Genomic DNA, 21,441 nt, shown 5'->3' on the forward strand with positions numbered 1-21,441 from the left:
GTCTTTCTGAAGAGATTTTTCGTCTTTCCTTGCCCACGTTTACAGTTGCTGCTGCTAACTCGACGTCTAGGATGTTTCACTTCTTTAGTCAATATGGGTTCAAAGTTAACCTGTTGAGGACAGACGTTCCGCTAGCGGAACCCCGTTCCGCCTGCGGAAGCCCTAGCCAACAGCCAGTGGCATCGCACGGCGCAAAATACAAAACCAACTAAAATACCACAACTCAATTTTCTCAAACAATTAACTATTTTACACCATTTTAAAGATAAGACTCTCGTTAATCTAACCACATTGTCCGATTTCAAAAAGACTTTACAGCGAAAGCAAAACATTAGATTATGTTAGGAGAGTACATAGACACAAATAATCACACAGCCATTTTCCAAGCAAGCATATATGTCACATAAACCCAAACCACATCTAAATGCAGCACTAACCTTTGATGATCTTCATCAGATGACACTCCTAGGACATGCATGTTTTGTTAAATCAAGTTCATATTTATAAAAAAAAAACTGCTTTTTACATTAGCATGTGATGTTCAGAACTAGCATACCCACTGAAAACTTCAGGTGAATTTACTAAATTACTCATGATAAACGTTGACAAAATACATAACAATTATTTTAAGAATTATAGATACAGAACTCCTTTATGCAATCGCTATGTCCGATTTTAAAATAGCTTTTCGGCGAAAGCACATTTTGCAATATTCTGAGTACATAGCTTGGCCATCATGGCTAGCTATTTTGACATCCGCCAACTTCGGGTTCACCTAAACTCAGAATTACTATTAGAAAAATTGGATTACCTTTGCTGTTCTTCGTCAGAATGCACTCCCAGGACTTCTACTTCAACAACAAATGTTTTGGTTCCAAATAATCCATAGCTATATCCAAATACCTCCGCTTTGTTTGTGCGTTCAGGTCACTATCCGAAGGGTAATGCGCGACCGCATTTCGTGACCAAAAATTTCAAAATATTCCATTACCGTACTTAGAAGCATGTCAAACGCTGTTTAAAATCAATTTTTATGCTATTTTTCTTATAAAATAGCAATAATATTCCAACCGGGCAACGTTGTATTCATTCAAAGAGAGAAAGAAAAACATGGTGAGTTCTTGTGACCGCGCATCTCCAGTCTCACTGTCCCAGGCTGACCACTTATAAACTCTGCTCCTATACTTTGCCCAGAGACAGCAAACAACCCATTCCACTTTCTGGCGGCTTTAGAGAGCCAATGGAAGCCTTAGAAAGTGTCCTGTTACAGCACAGAGGCTGTAATTTTGACAGAGATGTAACAGAAGGACAACAAATTGTCAGACAGGGCACTTTCTGCATGGATTTTTCTCAGGTTTTTGCCTGCCATATGAGTTCTGTTATACTCACAGACACCATTCAAACAGTTTTAGAAACTTTAGAAAACACTCTATTATATGCATATTATGGTTTCTGGGCATGAGTAGTAACCAGATTATATCGGTAAATTTTTTTATCCGGCCGTGAAAATACTGCCACCTATCCCAAAGAAGTTAATACCAAGTTGCCATACTATAAGCTCATGCTAAATTCTGGCTGGTATAGTCAAAATCCATCATTCCAGCGTGTCGATCATCACCTCCACGTTGAAATTCGCCCTTCTAAACGTATGGACATCAGTCCTCACGTCACCGGGAACACAATGTTAATTTCGTTAGGTTGTAGTCGGTCAACCAGAGCTCACGCTGAGATTGGCTTAGTTCTGTAGTTGATATTAGACCTTTTAAACGTATGGACAGCAGTCCTCACATCATCGGGAACACCAGGTTGACTTTCGTCAATCGGTTTTTGTAGTGGTGGAGAGAAAGGCATGTTTCGTAGTTCACAACCAATGTCTGTTCACTTGGGCGGGTCCACTGAGTGAACATAGTTCACTTATGAAAACAATTCTCTCATTTAGAAGCTAAATTTACATTTAATATTTTCACAAATAGTTTCATATTTAAACATTTAAATTGCACAACAATTCCATGTGAATCTGATAACTGGAATGTGTAGACTTTCCAAGATATAGTTTGTCATCCTATCATCAGTGATGGTTGTCGTCTGAGACATTAATCTTACATCATATTCTTTAAGTACCAACGGATATTTTCAATTGGTTGGATTACCGAAATATGGTTCCGTTCCCAACCCTTTTGATGTTACCAGACTCTCTCTATGTTAACAAAGGGCTTTCTTAGAGTCCAATCTGTAGAGTAGAGAGAGAAAAGAGGGAAAGGTATTAATGGGGGTCATAAATCTCACCAAAAGGGCAACATCATGACAGAACCCACAAAACACCAGTCTCAACGTCAACAGTGAAGAGGCGACTACGGGACGCTGGCCTTCAAGGCAGAGTTGCAAAGAAAAAGCCATATCTCAGACTGGCCAATAAAAATAAAAGATTAACCTGTCTGGGCCAGTGGGACGTTTGCGTCCCACCCTAATCAACAGCCAGTGGAATCGCGTCGTGCTAAATGCAAAACCTCATAAATGCTATAACTTCAAATTCTCAAACATATGACTATTTTACACCGTTTTATAGATGCACCTCTCCTGAATCGAACCACGTTGTCCGATTTCAAAAAGGCTTTACAGCAAAAGCAAAACATTAGATTATGTCAGCAGAGTACCCAGCCAGAAATAATCACACAGCCATTTTCAAAGCAACTAGCATGCATCACAAATACCCAAAACACAGCTAAATGCAGCACTAACCTTTGACAACCTTCATCAGATGACACTCCTAGGATATCATGTTACACATTACATGCATTTTTCGTTCGATAAAGTTCATATTTATATATAAAAACAGCATTTTACATCGGCGCATGACGTTCAGAAAATATTTTCCCTCAAATGCTTCCGGTGAATTAGCTCTACAATTTACAAAATTACTATTCGAAAACATTGTTAAAATGTAATATTGTCATTCAAAGACTTATAGATTAACATGTCTTGAATGCCATCGCTTTGCCAGATTTAAAAATAACTTTACTGGGAAATCACACTTTGCAATAAACGACGTGGTTTGCCCAGAAAAAAAGTCTAGGCTATACATGTTGGAGCCAACTTGGAACGATCAACCATCAAAAATGCTATTGTAAATAATACCTTACCTTTGATTATCTTTATCAGAAGGCACTTCTAGGCATCCCAGGTCCATAACAAATGTATTTTTTTCAAAAAAGTTAATAATTTATGTCCCAATAGTGTTAGCGCGCTCCGAAGGCTAGTGTGCGTCTGACTTGTCGTCAGGAATGAGCAAAAAATATATATTTAAGTTCGTTCAAACATGTCAAACGTTGTATAACATAAATCTTTAGGGGCTTTTTCAACCAGGGCTTCAATAATATTCCATTGGGACGGTTGCATTGTTTTTCAAAACGTTTCAAAAAGGGAGAGTAGTCATGGGCGCCGACGTCACAATGGTAATGGCCCATCCCCTGTGACCAAGTGCCACAGCCTCTCTTTGGGTCAGTTACTACCATAGGAGACTCAAACCACTTTGTAAAGACTGGGGACATCTAGTGGAAGCCATAGGAAGTGCTAAATGATTCACAAGCCCCTGTGTGTTTCAATGGCAAATGTTTGAAGTGATATCCACACATCAGATTTCAGTTTCCTGTTAGGATTTGTCTCAGGGTTTTGACTGCCATATGAGTTCTGTTATACTCACAGACACCATTCAAACAGTTTTAGAAACTTTAGGGTGTTTTCTATCCTAATCAAACAATTATATGCATATTCTAGTTACTGGGCAGGAGTAGTAACCAGATTAAATCGGGTACGTTTTTTATCCGGCCGTGCAAATACTGCCCCCTAGCCCTAACAGGTTTTAAGATGGGCAAAAGAACACAGACGCTAGACAGAGGAACTCTGCCTAGAAGGCCAGCATCCCTGTAATGGAGTGCGTAACTGGCTGCAGGGAAGTCAGGCGCAGGAGAGCAGAAATGGGTAGCAAACGCAGCCCTTTATTGAGGCAAACAAAACACAGCACTCTGAAAACTAAACACACACGGGTTACAATAATCCGGCGCAAACCAGCCTGGAGTACACATACATTTAGACATAACAATTCCACACACAGACATGGGGGGGGGAAACAGAGGGTTATATGCAAGACAAGTAATGAGGGAATGCAAACCAGGTGTGCGGGAAAACAAGACAAAACAAATGGAAAATAAAAGGTGGATCGGCAATGGCTAGAAGACCGGTGACGTCGACCGCCGAACACCGCTTGAACAAGGAAAGGGACCGACCTCGGCGGAAGTCGTGGCAGTACCCCCCCGTTGATGCACGGCTCCAGCAGAGCGCTGACACCGGCCTCGGGGGCAAGGCGCAGGGCGATCCGGCCGGAGATGGTGGAACTCCTGCAGCATTGAAGGGTCCAACACGTCCTCCACCGGGACCCAGCACCTCTTCTCCGGTCCGTACCCCTCCCACTCCACGAGGTACTGAAGGCCACTCGCCCGACGCCTCGAATCCAGTATGGAGCGAACGGAGTACGCCGGGGCCCCCTCGATGTCCAGAGGGGGAGGAGGAACCTCCCTCACCTCAGACTCCTGGAGCAGGCTAGCCACCACTGGCCTGAGGAGAGACACATGGAACGAGGGGTTAATACGGTAATCGGGGGGAAGCTGTAACCTGTAACTAACCTCGTTCAGTCTCCTCAGGACAAACCGAGGACCCAGCTTCCGGCAGGGCAGGCAGATGGGCAGGTTTCGGGTAGAGAGCCAGACCCGGTCCCTCGGTGCGAACACCAGGGCCTCACTGCGGTGATGGTCTGTGCTGGTTTTCTGGCACAGCACGGCCCGCTGGAGGTGAACATGGGCAGCGTCCCATGTCTCCTCCGCGCGCCTGAACCAGTCGTCCACCGCAGGATTCTCGGTCTGACTCTGATGCCAAGGTGCCAGAACTGGCTGGTACCCCAGAACGCACTGGAAGGGGGAGAGGTTAGTGGAGGAGTGGTGGAGCGAGTTCTGAGCCCTCTCGGCCCAGGGCACAAATGCCGCCCACTCCCCCGGCCGGTCCTGGCAATAAGACCGCAGAAACCTACCCACATCCTGGTTCACTCTCTCCACCTGCCCATTACTCTAGGGGTGAAACCGAAGTGAACTGGGGACCTTAATCAGACACTATATCCTCAGGCACCCCATAGTACCGGAAGACATGCGTAAACAAGGCCTCCGCAGTCTGTAGTTCCGTAGGGAGACGGGGCAGAGGGAGGAGACGGCAGGACTTAGAGAAATGGTCCACAACGACCAGGATTGTGGTGTTACCCTGTGAGGGGGGGGGGAGATCGGTAAGAAAATCAATCGACAGGTGCGACCAAGGCCGTTGTGGAACGGGTAAGGGGTGTAGCTTACCTCTGGGCAGGTGCCTAGGAGTCTTACACTGGGTGCACACCGAGCAGGAGGAAACATAAACCCTCATGTCCTTAGCCAAGGTGGACCACCAGTACTTCCCACTCAAACAGCTGTTACGAACCGGCTCAGAGTTCGCAACAAAAGGGAGACAACGTGGAGACAAGGAGTATCAAAAATATATATTTATTCAATACCATAACTAGCACAACCAAAAACAAGGTGTCTGCATGGAGAGAGTCTCCCCAATGACTGTGGAAGAGGTGCCTTTATCCTGGGACACACCCGAGCCCAGGTGTTTCCCATCAAGCTGACGACCCTTCCAACTCCGCCCACTGGCATCCTAATAAGGAACAAGAGCAAAGAGAGAAAATACAGCAGACCGAGCGGGAGGGTCGTCACACACCCCCCCATAAAACCGGGGACCAACAAGGGCCCCGGAACAACGTACCAGCCTCTGCGTCCCAAATTGACGAGAGGTTACATGTTCACCTTCCACTTGCCCCAGCCAACCTCCTTCTCCCCAGACCTCAGCAACCTTTGCGCACAGGAAGCAACATTTAAGAGGAAAGGAGAACACAAGACCAGGAGGGAACAGACAGGAAAGTTAGAACATGACAAAACCAAACAATGGTCAGTCACATAACACTCAGGAACAGGGCGCACAAGAGCCCACAAAGCAAACATCTCCCAACGGTTCATAGTCACTTCTCAATGGTTCAGTAATTTCCCAACGATTCATAGTCACTCCAACGATTCATAGTCACTCCAACGATTCATAGTCACTCCAACGATTCTGCTGAGCACACCAGATCACAACAAGAGAAAATACAATCACACTGGGCATCACAGAAAAGAGATGAGAAATGGAGCTTCCCCAAAACCTACAATAACTCAACCCTAGTCTTCATGCAGATTTGCGGTGGGTAATTATGCACTGTAGCCCGCTGGCGAGGAAGTAACCCCCCAGCACGCTGGTAGATTCCACCAAGCCACGGATGTGCTCCCGAGACAACTGCTCAGTCCACAGACACCACACAAAAATAACAAACATTAACAATGCCCAACATATTCCAAAAATGAAACACGTCGCTAAGCCTATCAGGGGAAAAAGGCTATAGCTCCGGGTAGTAAGTTTCACTACCCTATCCAAATCTCCCACTGAGGTACACAGCTGATTGCACTCACCTCCTCAGACCAACATCCCAACAGCAAGTAGAACAAGCGTTTCCAGGCTGGGCAGAGGCCTGGAAACTAACCAATGTACTCTCTCCAACACAGCACACAAACCAAACAAACAAAAGCAACCAGTACTGAGCACCAAACTCAAACTAACAAACAAAGTACCTCAATTTAACATACCTCCACGTTTTCTCCCAAACACAATTTCAAGATCCAGGTTGAGCCCCCACTTGTTACGAACCGGCTCAGAGTTCGCAACAAAAGGGAGACAACGTGGAGACAAGGAGTATCAAAAATATATATTTATTCGATACCATAACTAGCACAACCAAAAACAAGGTGTCTGCATGGAGAGAGTCTCCCCAATGACTGTGGAAGAGGTGCCTTTATCCTGGGACACACCCGAGCCCAGGTGTTTCCCATCAAGCTGACGACCCTTCCAACTCCGCCCACTGGCATCCTAATAAGGAACAAGAGCAAAGAGAGAAAATACAGCAGACAGAGCGGGAGGGTCGTCACACAGCGCACTGTCCGACCGATCCCTGGATGACCAGAGGAGGGGGACGTGTGAGCCCAATAGATCAGCCGGTCACGGACAGCAGACGGAACGTACAGACACCCACCGGGACACTGGAGGGGAGCGGGCTCTGCACATAACGCCTGCTCAATGTTCGCTTCCAGCTCCCATACTACCGGCGCCACCAGGCAGGAGGCCGGGATATGGAGGTAGGATCCATGGGCCGCTCCTCTTTGTCATACAGCCGGGACAGTGCGTCTGCCTTCACATTCTGGGAACCTGGTCTGTAAGAAAGGGGGGAAACAAAATGGGTGAAAACATGGCCCACCTTGCCTGACGAGGATTCAGTCTCCTCGCTGCCCGGATGTACTCCAGTTTGCGGTGGTCAGTCCAGATGAGAAAGGGGTGTTTAGCCCCCTCAAGCCAATGTCTCCACATCTTCAACGCTTTGACGACAGCCAACAGCTCCAGGTCCCCCACATCACAGTTTCGCTCCGCCGGGCTAAGCTTCTTCGAGAAAAGGGCACAGGCGGCGCATCGGGGGCGTGCCCGAGCACTGAGAGAGCACGGCTCCTATCCCAGCCTCGGACATGTCCACCTCCACCGTGAACCCCAAAGAGGGATCTGGATGGGCCAGCACGGGTGCCGAGGTAAACAGGTGACCAAAAGCCCTATCCGCCTCAGCCGACCACTGCAACCGAACCGGACCCCCCTTTAGCAGTGAGGTAATGGGAGCCGCTACCTGACCAAAACCCCAGAACACCAGAACCTCCGGTAGTAATTGGCAAACCCTAGAAACCGCTGCACCTCCTTTACTGTGGTGGGAGTCAGCCAATTATGCACGGCTGAAATGCAGTCTCCACCCCTGAGGTGGAAATGCGGTAGCCTAGGAAGGAGATGGACTGCTGGAACAACAGGCATTTCTCAGCCTTGACATACAGGTCATGTTCCAACAGTCGACCAAGCACCTTGTGCACCAAGGACACATACTCGGCACGTGCAGCGGAGTATATCAGAATGTCATCGATATACACCACTACACCCTGCCCGTGCAGTTCCCTGAAAATCTTGTCCACAAAGGCTTGGAAGACTGATGGAGCATTCATCAACCCGTACGGCATGACGAGGTATTCATAATTCCCTGAGGTGGTACTGAACGCTGTCTTCCACTCGTCTCCCTCCCGGATACACACCAGGTTGTAAGCGCTCCTGAGATCTAGTTTCGTGAAGAAGCGCGCCTTGTGCATTAACTCAATCTCTGTGGCTATGAGAGGTAGCGGGTAACTGTACTTCACAGTGATCTGGTTTAGGGCTCGATAGTCTATCCTCTGAAAAAAAAGAAACTCGAGGAGGCGGGTAAAGTGGAGGACCGAATGTACCCCTGGCGCAGAGATTCGGAGACATATGTCTCCATAGCCGCCATCTCAGCCTGTGACAGGGGATACACATGACTCCTAGGAAGTGCGGCGTCTACCTGGAGGTTTATCGCACAATCCCCCCGACGATGGGGTGGTAATTGAGTCGCCTTCATCTTGGAGAAGGCAAGAGCCAAATTGGAAAATTCGGGGGGAATGCGCACGGTGGAGACCTGGTTTGGACTTTCCACCGTAGTAGCACTAACGGAAACCCCTAAACACCTCCCCGAGCACTCTCGTGACCACCCCGTGACAGCCCTCCATTGCATTGAAACAGTGGGGACATGACAGGCTAACCAGGGTTGGCTTAGCACCATGGGGAAACGCAAGAGAGTCAATGAGGAAGAGACTGATTCTCTCCTTGTGACCCCTCTGCGTCACCATGCCCAGGAGAGCGGTGGCCTAATTAACCCTGACCCTATCGGTCGACTGTCTAAGGCGTGAACTGGGAAGGGCATAGCCACTGGAACAATGGGGATCCCTGGTCTGTCTATGAAATTCCCAGCCGCGCCTGAATCGACGAGCGCCTTATGCGGGGAATGTGGGGAAAACTCAGGAAAAGTAACATGCAAAAACAGGTGTGCAACAGAGGGCTCTGGGTGAGAATGGTGCCGGCTCACCTGTGGTGACACTAGAGTGCCCTGCCTGCTGCCTCAACCCCCAGAGGAACCATCCCGACACCGACCGGCAGTGTGACCTCTGCAGCCACAGATGGTGCTCGTGAAGGGACCTCCTCCAGTCTCCCTGAGCGCAGCACCTCCCAGCTCCATGGGTAATGGAGCGGTGGTGCTGGGGGATGGAACTGACAGATCCTGATCTGGATGTCCGCGGGTAGCCAGCAGGTTATCCAGCCAAATGGACAGGTCCACCAGCTGGTCAAAGGTGAGGGTGGTGTCCCTGCAGGCCAACTCCCGACGGACGTCCTTGTGCAAACTGCAATGATAGTGGTCGATCAGGGCCCTGTCGTTCCATCCCGCACGCAGGGTCTGAAAGTCCATCGTGAACTCCTGGGCGCTCCTCGTCCCCTGCCTTTAGATGGAAGAGACGTTCACGTGAAACCCTCGAAGTGGTCCAGCGCCGCATCTCCTTCTCCCCACACAGCGTTGGCCCACTCCAGAGCTTTCCCCGAGAGGCATGAGCCGAGGGCGGACACCCTCTCACGGCCCGAGGGAGCCGGGTATAAATCCAGCTACAGCAGGAAACCCTGGAAGCGTGCAGCCGTCCCATCATACTCCCTGGGAAGTGCGAGACGAATCCCACTGGAACTGGGTGCGGAGGGGTGCGGAGTAGTGGAGACCCCTGTTGTGCTGGTGGGGGAGCTGGAGGGACTCTCTGTCTCTCCCAGCGGTCCATCGTCTGGACGACGTGGTCCATGGTGGCGCCAAGATGGTGAAGAATCGGCGCGTGCTCCTGGACGCGCTCCTCGACTCCGCTACCAGGGGTACCTGCTCCTGCTGACTCAATATTTCGGGTGTGGAATTCTGTAATGGAGTGCGTAACTGGATGCAGGGAAGCAAACGGTAGCAAACGGAGCCCTTTATTGAGGCGAACAAAACACAGCACTCAGAACACAGCACAACAAGACGAGTAATGAGGGAATGCAAACCAGGTGTGCGGGAAAACAAGACAAAACAAATGGAAAATGAAAGGTGGATCGGTGATGGCTAGAAGACCGGTGACGTCAACCGCCGAACTCCGCCGGAACAAGAAGAGGGACCGACCTCGGCGGAAGTCGTGACAATCCCGGAGTTGAGACTGTTGTTTTGCAGGTGCTATTTAATGAAGCTGCCAGTTGTGGACTTGTGAGGCGTTTGTTTCTCAAACTAGACACTCTAATGTACTTGTCTGCTTGCTCAGTTGTGCACTGGGGCCTTCCACTCCTCGTTCTATTCTGGTTAGATCCAGTTTGCACTGTTCTGTGAAGGGAGTAGTACACAGCGTTGTACGAGATCTTCAGTTTCTTTGCAATGGAATAGCCTTCATTTCTCAGAACAACAATGGATTGACGAGCTTCAGAAGAAAGTTCTTTGTTTCAAGCCATTTTGAGGCTGTAATAGAACCCACAAATGCTGATGCTCCAGATACTCAACTAGTCTAAATAAGGCCAGTTGTATTGCTTCTTTAATCAGCACCACAGTTTTCAGCTGTGCTAACATAATTGCAAAAGGGTTTTCTAATGATCAATTAGCCTTTTAAAATGATTAACTTGGATTAGGTAACACATCATGCCATTGGAACACAGGAGTGATGGTTGCTGATAATGGGCCTCTATACGCCTATGTAGATATTCCATAAATCAGTCGTTTCCAGCTACAAAAGTCATTTACAACATTTAACAACGTCTACACTATTTCTGATCAATTTGATGTTATTTTAATGGCCAAAAAATTTGCTTTTCTTTCAAAAACAAGGACATTTCTAAGTGACCCCAAACTTCTGAATAGTATTTTATATATGTCACGGTTGCCGTAGGAATGGGACCAAGGTGCAGCGGATGTTGAGTTCCACATATTTATTACAAAGTGAAACTTTAAGAAAAAGCAAATAAATCAATAAATGAACAACGAAACGTGACTACGTGGTACACATGCACAAACACAAAACAATATCCCACAAAAACAGGTGCGGAAAAATAGCTACTAAATATGATCCCGAATCAGAGGCAACAATTACCAGCTGCCTCTAATTGGGAACCAAACCAAAACACCAACATAGAAATTTTAAACTAGAACACCCCCTCGTCACGCCCTGACCTACTACACCATAGAGAAATAAGGGCTCTGTATGGTCAGGGCGTGACAGTACCCCCCCCCAAAGGTGCGGACTCCGGCCGCAAAAACTGAAACCAAATGGGAGGGTTTGGGGGGGTGACTAGTTTCGGTGGCGGCTCCGGTGCGGGTCGTAGCCCCCCCCAGACCCCGGATCTGACCATGGTGCCGGGCTGAGCGACGTGCCTGGACTGAGCATCGGCGCAGAGAAGGGCTCTGGCCCTGCAGCTGGGTTGGACGCCGTGCCTAGACTGGGCATTGGCGCAGAGGAAGGCTCTGGCCATGGAGTTGGGTTGACTGCCGCGCCCGGACTGGGCACCAGCGCAGAGGAAGGCTCCGGCTTTGGAGCTGGGCTGGTCGACGTGCCTGGACTGGGCACCGGTGCTGAGGAAGGCTCCGGCCTAGGAGCGGGCCTGGACGCCGTGTCTGGACTGGACACCGGCGCAGAGGAGGGCTCCTGTCATAGAGCGGGACTGGACACCGTGTCTGGACTGGCCACCGGTGCAGAGGAAGGCTTCTGCCCTGGAGCTGGACTGGATGCCTTGCCTGGAAGCTCCGGACCGTGGACCGTCGCAGGAGGTTTCTGGACCGTGGACCGTCGCAGGAGGTTTCTGGACCGTGGACCGTCGCAGGAGTTTTCCAGACCGTGGACCGTCGCAGGAGGTTTCCGGACCGTGGACCGTCGCAGGAGGTTTCCGGACCGTGGACCGTCGCAGGAGGTTTCCGGACCGTGGACCGTCGCAGGAGGTTTCCGGACCGTGGACCGTCGCAGGAGGTTCCGGACCGTGGACCGTCGCCAGAGGCTCCGGACCGGGAACCGTCGCCAGAGGCTCCGGACTGGGAACCGTCGCCGGAAGCTCCGGACTGGGAACCTTCGCCGGAAGCTCTGGACTGTGAATGCGCACTGGAGGCCTAGTGCGTGGAGCCGGTACAGGTGGCACCGGACTGGTGACACGCACTTCAGGGCGAGTGCGGGGAGCAGGCACAGGACGTACCGGACTGGGAACACGCACTTCAGGGCGAGTGCGAGGAGGAGACACAGGATGTACCGGACTGGGGAGGCGCACTGGAGGCCAGAAGCGTGGAACCGGCCCAGTTTGCACCAGACTACTAATCGGATCCTCTGGTCGGATGTTGAGCAGAACGCCTCCCTGACGGTCTCTGGCTCTTCAGGGCGAGTGCAGGGAGCAGGCACATGATGTACCGGGCTGGGGAGGCACACTGGAGATCTGGTGCGTGGAGCCGGCACAGATGGCACCGGACTGATGACCCGATCTTCAGCCCAGCTGCGCTGCAGCCTACTCTTCGCCAACATCATTCTCCGATATCCTTCTTCACATTGCTCCATCAACTCCCAGGCGGGCTCTGGCTCTCTCCTTGGGTTGACCGACCACTTCTCTATCGCCTGCTCCATGTGCTCTGGCTCTTCCCGCGGCTCAGCCGGCCACCCCTTGTGCCCCCTTCCCCCCCAAAAAAAATCTTGAGCTTGTTCTTGGGCTTTCTGTGCCCGCGAACCCTGGGGTTGTCGCTGTCCTCCATTATTACCTTTCGTCTGCCACCAAGGAAGGGTTTCGCATCCACCCATCACTTCTTCCCATGTCCAAAACTCCTTTACCTCGTTGATACGCTGCTTGGTCTTCTTTTTTTTGTGGGATATTCTGTCACGTTTGTCGTAAGAACAGGACCAAGGCGCAGCAGATGTTGAGTTCCACATATTTATTACAAAGTGAAACTTTAAGCAAAAGCAAATAAATCAATAAATGAACAACGAAACGTGACTATGTGGTGCACATGCACAAACACAAAACAATATCCCACAAAAACAGGTGGGAAAAATAGCTACTTAAATATGATCCCCAATTAGAGGCAACGATTACCAGCTGCCTCTAATTGGGAACCAAACCAAAACACCAACAGAAATTTTCATCTAGAACACCCCCTCGTCACGCCCTGACCTACTACATCATAGAGAAACAAGGGCTCTCTATGGTCAGGGCGTGACTATATATATATATATATATATATATATATACACACACAGTTGAAGTCGGAAGTTTCCATACACCTTAGCCAAATACCGTTGAAGTCAGAAGTTTACATACACTTAGGTTGGAGTCATTAAAACTTGTTTTTCAACCACTTCACAAATGTCTCTTGTTAACAAACTATAGTTTTGGTAAGTCAGCTAGGACATCTACTTTGTGCATGACACAAGTAATTTTCCCAACAATTGTTTAGAGACAGACTATTTCACTTATAATTCACTGTATCACAATTCCAGTGGGTCAGAAGTTTACATACACTAAGTTGACTGTGCCTTTAAACAGATTGGGAAATTCCAGAAAATAATGTCATGGCTTTAGAAGTTTCTGATAGACTAATTGACATCATTTGAGTCAATTGGAGGTGTACCTGTGGATGTATTTCAAGGCCTACCTTCAAACCCAGTACCTCTTTGCTTTGACATCATGGGAAAATGAAAATAAATATTTTTAAAAATCAATTTTAGAATAAGACTGCAATGTTTCAAAATGTGGAAAAAGTAAAGGGGTCTGAATACTTTCTGAATGTACTGTATATATATATATATATATATATATATATGTGTGTGTCGGTGGCAGGGAAGTCAGGCGCAGGAAAATGAACTTAGTATAAACGGAGTCGTTTAATAAGTGCTCATATAACTCCAAAACCAAAATATACAAAAAATAATGGAAGTGGGTACAAAACCCGTCGCACACCAACACATGACTTTCACATTCATACAATAAAACAATCTCCGACAAGGACATGAGGGAAAACAGAGGGTTAAATACACAACATGTAATTGATGGGATTGGAAACAGGTGTGAAGGAAGACAAGACAAAACCAATGGAAAATTAAAAATAGGTCAGTGATGGCTAGAAGGTCGGTGACGTTGACCGCCGAACACCGCCTGAACAAGGAGAGGGACCGACTTCGGCGGGAGTCGTGACAGGTGTGTATAGACAGTATTGAAAGTATATAGAAAAGGTGTGTACAGCAGTAGTTATCTAGGATGAGCCATGACTAGAATACAGTATATACATATAAACAGTATGTAAACATTGTTAGTGACCAGTGTTCAATCACTCAATGTAAATAGGGCAAAGCAGTCTCTAAGGTGCAGGAGTAGAGTACCGGGTGGCAGCCGGCTAGTAACAGTGACTAATGTTCAGGGGGAGACAAGCAGGGGGAGACAAACAGGGAGTTAATATGTGGTAAAGTATTCATAATATATGTGATATCAACAGAGGTATATTTTCTGGGTGACCTAAATATTGACTGGCTTTCATAAAGCTGTCCACTCAAGAAAAGCTGTAACCAGTGCCTACAACCTGGTTCAGGATATCTGTCAACCAACCAGAGTATTTACAAACAGAACAGGAACTTAATCATCCACTTGTATTGACCACATCTTTACTAACGCTGCAGAAATCTACTCTAAAGCAGTGTCCACACACATCGGAGTGATTATAATATGATAGCCATATTTAGGAAAGCCAAAAGTTATGAGTGTATTACAGAGGGAAAAAAGTATTTGATCCCCTGCTGATTTTGTACGTTTGCCCACTGACAAAGAAATGATCAGTATATAATTTTAATGGTAGGTTTATTTGAACAGTGAGAGAATAACAACAAAAAAATCCAGAAAAACACATGTAAAAAATGTTATAATATGATTTGCATTTTAATGAGGTGTCATGAGTGTAGCCGTGTTGAATAGACCAAAACGCAGCCGGGATATGTATGCTCATCATTAATTATATTTGAATAAAGTGAACACGGGAAAACAATAAACAAGAAAGACTAGTAACAGTTTTACAGGCTATACAGATACTTTAGCAGTGTAAAATAAACAACCCACAACCCCAGGAGAAAAACACACACCTAATATACATTTACATTTAAGTCATTTAGCAGACGCTCTTATCCAGAGCGACTTACAAATGATGCATTCACCTTATGATATCCAGTGGAACAACCACTTTACAATAGTGCATCTAAATCTTTAAAGGGGGGGGGGGGGGGTAGAAGGAATACCTATCCTAGGTATTCCTTAAAGAGGTGGGGTTTCAGGTGTCTCCGGAAGGTGGTGATTGACTCCGCTGTCCTGGCGTCATGAGGGAGCTTGTTCCACCATTGGGGTGCCAGAGCAGCGAACAGTTTTGACTGGGCTGAGCGGGAGCTGTGCTTCCTCAGAGGTAGGGGGGCCAGCAGGCCAGAGGTGGATGAACGCAGTGCCCTTGTTTGGGTGTAGGGCCTGATCAGAGCCTGAAGGTATGGAGGTGCCGTTCCCCTCACAGCTCCGTAGGCAAGCACCATGGTCTTGTAGCGGATGCGAGCTTCAACTGGAAGCCAGTGGAGAGAGCGGAGGACCGGGGTGATGTGAGAGAACTTGGGAAGGTTGAACACCAGACGGGTTGCGGCTTTCTGGATGAGTTGTAGGGGTTTAATGGCACAGGAACAACGATATCCAGCTGTTCCTGATCGGGAGTCACACAGACTAACACAGAAACAGAACAACTAGAAACTACATACAACACACAACTTCTGCCACGTCCTGACCAAATACTAAACAACTACTCCCTCTGCTGGTCAGGACGTGACATGAGGGAAATAAGTATTTGACCCCTCTGCAAAACATGACTTAGTACTTGGTGGCAAAACCCTTGTTGGCAATCACAGAGGTCAGATGTTTCTTGTAGTTGGCCACCAGGTTTGTACACATCTCAGGAGGGATTTTGTCCCACTCCTCTTTGCAGATCTTCTCCAAGTCATTAAGGTTTCGAGGCTGACGTTTGGCAACTCGAACCTTCAGCTCCCTCCACAGATTTTGTATGGGATTAAGGTCTGGAGACTGGCTAGGCCACTCCAGGGCCTTAATGTGCTTCTTCTTAAGCCACTCCTTTGTTGCCTTGGCCGTGTGTTTTGGGTCATTGTCATGCTGGAATACCCATCCACGACCCATTTTCAATGCCCTGGCTGAGGGAAGGAGGTTCTCACCCAAGATTTGACGGTACATGGCCCCGTCCATCGTCCCTTTGATGCGGTGAAGTTGTCCTGTCTCCTTAGCAGAAAAACACCCCCAAAGCATAATGTTTCCACCTCCATGTTTGAGGGTGGGGACAGGGTTCTTGGGGTCATAGGCAGCATTCCTCCTCCTCCAAACATGGCGAGTTGAGTTGATGCCAAAGAGCTCCATTTTGGTCTCATCTGACCACAACACTTTCACCCAGTTGTCCTCTGAATCATTCAGATGTTCATTGGCAAACTTCAGACGGGCATGTATATGTGCTTTCTTGAGCAGGGGACCTTGCGGGCGCTGCAAGATTTCAGTCCTTCACGGCGTAGTGTGTTACCAATTGTTTTCTTGGTGAATATGGTCCCAGCTGCCTTGAGATCCTTGACAAGATCCTCCCGTGTAGTTCTGTCCTGATTCCTCAACGTTCTCATGATCATTGCAACTCCACGAGGTGAGATCTTGCATGGAGACCCAGGCCAAGGGAGATTGACAGTTCTTTTGTGTTTCTTCCATTTGCGATATATTCGCACCAACTGTTGTCACCTTTTCACCAAGCTGCTTGGCGATGGTCTTGTAGCCCATTCCAGCCTTGTGTAGGTCTACAATCTTGTCCCTGACATCCTTGGAGAGCTCTTTGGTCTTGGCCATGGTGGAGAGTTTGGAATCTGATTGATTGATTGCTTCTGTGGATAGGTGTCTTTTATACAGGTAACAAACTGAGATTAGGAGAACTCCCTTTAACCTGTTTGGGCTAGGGGGCAGTATTGAGAATTTTGGAAAAAATATGTGCCCATTTTTAACTGCCTCCTACACCAACTCAGAAGCTAGAATATGCATATTATTGTTCAGGTTTGGATAGAGAACACCCTAAAGTTTCTAAAACTGTTTGAATGGTGTCTGTGAGTATAACAGAACTCCTATGGCAGGCAAAAACCTGACAAGGTTTCATGCAGGAAGTGGCCTGTCTGACAAGGAGTCGTGCGTCTTGCATCTGTTTATTGAAGAGTCAGGATCTTAGCTGTAACGTGACAATTCCTAGGGCTCCAATAGGCTCTCAGAACCCGGGAAAAACCTGAACGATGACGAGGCGGCCTCTGGCTGAAACAGATTATCGCCTTTGCCAAGTGGCCGATCAGAGGGCCATTGAATGAGGCGCGTGCACGATTCGCCCCCGTGGAGAAATTTCATTCGGCTGTTTAGGCTCATTGCAGATTCCCGGTCGGAATATTATCGCTTTTCTACGAGATAAATGGCATAAAAATTGGTTTTAAACAGCGGTTGACATGCTTTGAAGTACGGTAATGGAATATTTATAATTTTTTTGTCACGTAATGCGCCATGCTCGTGGCCGTGATTTGCCTTTGGGATAGTGTCTAGAACTCACGAACAAAACGCCACTGTTTGGATATAACGATGGATTATTTGGGACCAAACCTACATTTGTTATTGAAGTAGAAGCCCTGGGAGTGCATTCTGACGAAGAACAAGAAAGGTAATAACATTTTTCTTATAGGAAATGTGATTTTGGTGAAGGCTAATCTTGCCGGGTGTCTAAATAGCTAGCCCGTGATGGCTGGGCTATGTACTTAGAATATTGCAAAATGTGCTTCATCCGAAAAGCTATTTTAAAATCGGACATATCGAGTGCATAGAGGAGTAATGTATCTATAATTCTTAAAATAATTGTTATGCTTTTTGTGAACGTTTATCGTGAGTAATTTAGCAAACTGTTAGTAAATTCCCCCGGAACTTTGAGGGGGGTATGCTTTTTCTGAACGTCACATGCTAATGTAGAAAGCTGTTTTTTGATATAAATATGAACTTGATTGAACAGACATGCATGTATTGTATAACATAATGTCCTAGGTGTGTCATCTGATGAAGATCATAAAAGGTTAGTGCTGCATTTAGCTGTGGTTTGGGTTTATGTGACATGATATGCTAGCTTGAAAAATGGGTGTCTGATTATTTCTGGCTGGGCACTCTCCTGACATAATCTAATGTTTTGCTTTCGTTGTAAAGCCTTTTTGAAATCGGACAGTGTGGTTAGATTAACGAGATTCTTGTCTTTAAATAGCTGTAAAATACTCATATTTTTGAGAAATTGAAGTAATAGTATTTCAAACGATTCAAAAATCGCGCCACTGGATTGAAGTGGCTGTTACGTAGGTGGGACGAATTCGAATTCGTCCCACATGCGCCAGAGAGGTTAAGAGTGTGCTCCTAATCTCAGCTCGTTACCTGTATAAAAGACACCTGGGAGCCAGAAATCTTTCTGATTGAGAGGGGGTCAAATACTTATTTCCCTCATTAAAATGCAAGTCAATTTATAACATGCGTTTTTCTGGATTCTTTTGTCATTATTCTGTCTCTCACATCAAATTGTTTTTACTAATGACCTTCCACTGACCTTGAATAAAGCCTGTGTCCATGTACGCTAACGACTTGACAGTTTGCACGTCCGCTGCAACAGTACAGCGGACGTTACATTTTAGTCATTTAGCAGACACTCTTATCCAGAGCGACTTACAGTAGTGAATGCATACATTTCATTAAAAAAAATTCCACACTGGTCCTCTGTGGGAATCGAACCCACAACCCTGGCGTTGCAAACACAATGCTTTACCAACTGAGCCACACAGGACTGTAACATTTTAGAATGGGTAACTAGCAATAGGCTGGTGCTAAGTATCACCATTTTGGAGGTAAATCACTCGCTCAACCGTAAACCTCATCTAGATCTATTATTGAATAATTTGTCTATTGAGCAAGTTGTAGAGACTAAACTTCTGAGTGTCACCCTAGATGGCAAGCTATCATTGTCAAAACATATAGACTCAATGGTAACTAAAATGGGAAGAGGTCTGTCCATGGTGTTGCTCTGCTTTCTTGATATCTCAGTCAACAAGACAGGTCCTACAGGCCAAAGTTTTGCCGCACCTGGACTACAGTCCAGTTGTGTGGTCAGGTGCCGCAAAGAACGATATAGGCAAATTGCGGTTCATCCAAAACAGAGCAGTTAAATGTACACAGAGGGTGAATGTCAATGACATAAAGGTGACTTTAAATTGCATTGCATTGTATGATGCAAGAAACTACTTTACAAAATAAAATGTATTATTATTACCATACAGACAATTAGACAAAAAAAATTTCTCACCTTTATTTAACCAGGTAAGCTAGTTGAGAACAAGTTCTCATTTACAACTGCGACCTTGCCAAGATAAAGCAAAGCAATGCGACAGAAACAACAACACAGAGTTACACATGGAATAAATAAGAGTACAGTCAATAACACAATAGAAAAGAAATAAAGTCTATATACAGTGTGTGCAAATGGCATGAGGAGGTAAGGCAATAAATAGGCCATAGTAGCAAGGTAATTACAATTTAGCAGATTAACACTGGAATGATAGATGAGCAGATGATGATGAGCAGATGATGGTGTGTAAGTAGTGATACTGGTGTGCAAAAGAGCAGCAAAGTAAATAAAAGCAATATGGGGATGAGGTAGGTAGATAGGGTGGGCTATTTACAGATGGACTATGTACAGCTGCAGGGATTGGTTAGCTGCTCAGATAGCTGATGTTTAAAGTTAGTGAGGGAAATGTAAGTCTCCAATGTAGGCTATCCCTCTGCCTATTGGCTTATTTCCATATTCAAGCCTGTCTCAAAATAGAACACTGCCCCTTTAATTAAAACATAAGATTTTTTTATTTTTATTCAAAGACAGCTTGAAATGGAGCATGCATGTGTTGTGCTCTTGTAGGAACAGTAACCCCCCACTGCTGACCTTGTCACGTCCTGACCAGTATAAGGGTTATTTGTTATTGTAGTTTGGTCAGGACGTGGCAGAGGGTATTTGTTTTATGTGGTTCGGGGTGGTGGTTTATTTAGTAGGGCGTTTGATTTATTATTTCCGGGTTTTTGGGGTTATGTTCTTTCTGGTTTGTTGTATGTCTATGTTTAGGTTGATGGGGGGTTGGACTCTCAATTGGAGGCAGGTGCTTTCTCGTTGCCTCTGATTGAGAGTCCTATATATGGGTAATTGTTTGGTTTGGTGTTGTGGGAGATTGTTTCTTGTTTTGCATGTGTGAGCATGACAAGACTGTTTTGTTGTTCGTGAGTTCTTCATTTTTGTTATTTTGGTGTTCACTTGGTTTAAAATAAAATACAAGATGAGCATCCACATTCCTGCTGCGTTTTGGTCCTCCATTCCAGACGACAACCATTACAGACCTATACTTATTTATAACTGGGCTAATAACTCTCTAATTAGCAAAGAATATCAACAAATATGCATACACACATGGCTCTGCGGTCTGATCTGAACTGATCTGAATAGGGAGTGAATGATTGAAAGAATCAGATAACTTCCGGCGCCGACAAAGATGGCAGCCTCGCTTCGCGTTCCTAGGAAACTATGCAGTATTTTGCTTTTTTATGTGTTATGTCATGACGTTGGCCTCTTTGGGTACAGGAAGGACAGTTGACCCCCTCCCCTTTGTACCATCACCCAACCTACCTTCCCCCCCAACCCAGGGTTGTAAAAATTCCAAGAGGAGAATCTACTACCACATGTTTCACAGAGAGACAAAGGAAATTCTTTCAACTCATAGAATTGGAGAACCGGGCGACATGTGTGTTCTGGAGAAGATATGGAAGATTGATGAAGACTCCAGCTACGAACTGATCCGCTTGGTACAATTTTGTGATACTCAGAAGAGACAATATAGCCATATTACCATAAAACTGTTTATATAATAGCCTCAGCGATGAGACTGGCATCATAATGGTTGTATAAAATGTATTAATAAGGATAAAGCTATTTGTAATACATTGAGATGCTATGTACTGATCTTAATGTGATAGAATTGTATTTCTGTAACCAAGTCTAACTCAGTCATAGGCACGCCCCCAGGGACACATACAGGACCAGGCGTCATTTGACAAGCCTGTTCTATGGGCACTATAAAACACCCCCTGATTTACATTTCTTGAGACCAGGCCTGCACTCCATGGCCATTAGGTTTTATCATCCAAGTACTCTACTGAAAGTGAACCATACCACGTGGTTAACTTTTAGACTATCGATATCGACAGAATAAGAACAAGTCTTTGATATTA

This window comes from Salmo trutta, chromosome 40 (genome assembly GCF_901001165.1).
Source record: "Salmo trutta chromosome 40, fSalTru1.1, whole genome shotgun sequence".
Classification (NCBI taxonomy): domain Eukaryota; kingdom Metazoa; phylum Chordata; class Actinopteri; order Salmoniformes; family Salmonidae; genus Salmo; species Salmo trutta.